At 40.7% G+C, this 1790-nt stretch overlaps 1 non-coding gene across 1 annotated transcript; it reads left to right on the top strand.

Annotated features, from left to right (window-relative positions):
- Positions 1–1041: 1041 nt before the first annotated feature.
- LOC138362532 (5S ribosomal RNA) lies at positions 1042–1160 on the top strand. Its single transcript, XR_011227743.1, has one exon. It is a non-coding gene; the product is annotated as a 5S ribosomal RNA (ribosomal RNA).
- Positions 1161–1790: the final 630 nt, after the last annotated feature.

Raw genomic sequence — 1790 nt, 5'->3', positions numbered from 1 at the left:
CTCTCTTTATTTTGGGCTTTTTGTTCCCAACAACAAGCTGCTGCTGCTGCTTCTTTTTCAAGGCTGTAGGTGGTTTGTTGCTTGTGGCGGCTTTCTTGGGAGTTACCACGGCCTTCTTTGCTGCTGTAGATGGTTTCTTGGTTGTGGTGGCTTTCTTGGGAGTTAGAACGGCCCTCTTCTCTGCTACGGCCAGCTTGAATGATCCACTAGCTCCACTTCCCTTGGTCTGAACAAGAATGCCGTCAGCCACTGCTTTCTTGAGAAATCTTCGGATGTAAATGGCGATCTTGGCAGCCTCGACTTTGTTGTTGGCAACAACGTACTTCTTGATTGCTTGTAGAGACGAGCCCTTACGGTCTTTGAGTGCTGCGACCGCGGCTAGAACCATTTGACTAGTTTTCGGGTGAGCAACCTGGACGCGAGGTTTCCTGGTGGTGGCCACCACAGCAGCAGCAGCAGCAGCCGCAGCCTTCTTGGTAGGCTTTGCTTCTACCATGATGATGATGATGAACCAACCAAGGTGATGAGAGACGCTCAGACAGTCACGGGGGAATGATGCTGCCGCCGCTTGAGCCGAACCTATTTATGTGCCGGCACGGTACAGAAGCTGCAACCTGGCAACTCGTCCACCAATCACGACGGTTGGTTTTACGGCTCCGAAACCTGGATCCCATATCTTCTCTAAAATAGAAGCATTTGTTCATGTTCTTTGTAAAAGTATCATAAAGCAGGACAGATGAGACAAATATCATAAAAACTGAAGAGCAGATGAGCACACACATGTTTGTATTACAAAAGAAAATCCACAAATTCATTAGAAATTGGCAGGGCAGGCTGAGGAAGTAGGTAGATGTAAAATGTCTGTAAATGGCGAAAGAACATAAACCCAAGACTGAATAAACGATGTTAAATATCCATGCCAAGGAGACAAAAATATGTTGGGATACAATTACCATTAAGACACCACAAGCAGGTCCGTATCCTGCCGCGATGACTTAAAAAAAGAGTTGGTTATTAGCCACAATGTGTAGGCAGTCTCATGCCAACGGCCATACCACGTTGAGAACACCGCTTCTCGTCCGATCAGCGAAGTTAAGCAACGTTGGGTTTGGTTAGTACTTGGATGGGTGACCGCCTGGGAACACCAAATGCTGTTGGCAATAATGTTTTTTGTTTTGTTTTGTTTTGTTTCGTTTGTTTTTGTTTGAATGGCTGGCTCCACGGGAAATTCACGGAGTTGTGTGGAATAAGGCCTGGTAAAATGAATTAATATGTATGTCATGTTTAAAACAAACTCGCTTAATATAGTGTGTGAGGCTTTATACAAAAACAAACAACCAAAACAAAACATGTTGTATATATATATATATATATATATATATATATATATATATATATATATATATAATATATATATATATATATATATATATATATATATATATATATATATATATATATATATATATTATATATATATATATAGCTTAATCCGGGTTTGAACTCGCAACTCCAAGAATACGCACATCACTTATATACACTTTACCACTGGACCACTGCAGGACACTTGATGCTGAGGTATCAATTTAATGACGTAAATGCCATTTCCACAAATAAATGATAATTTAAAAGTATTTGTATGTACAAATCTTTTCTGTTTAAAAGGCTACAATATCAGTTACTGATATAATTTGTGTTAATGTTTCTATACCCACAGGAAGGCATGTTTTTGCTTATATGTAAGGGGTACGGAGAAGGAATCCACAGACCATCATTCCCCTTCCCCCCCC

This window comes from Procambarus clarkii, unplaced genomic scaffold (assembly GCF_040958095.1).
Source record: "Procambarus clarkii isolate CNS0578487 unplaced genomic scaffold, FALCON_Pclarkii_2.0 HiC_scaffold_1953, whole genome shotgun sequence".
Taxonomy (NCBI): domain Eukaryota; kingdom Metazoa; phylum Arthropoda; class Malacostraca; order Decapoda; family Cambaridae; genus Procambarus; species Procambarus clarkii.
Note: the sequence above shows the minus strand (reverse complement) of the source record. Positions and strands in the feature narration are given on the sequence as shown.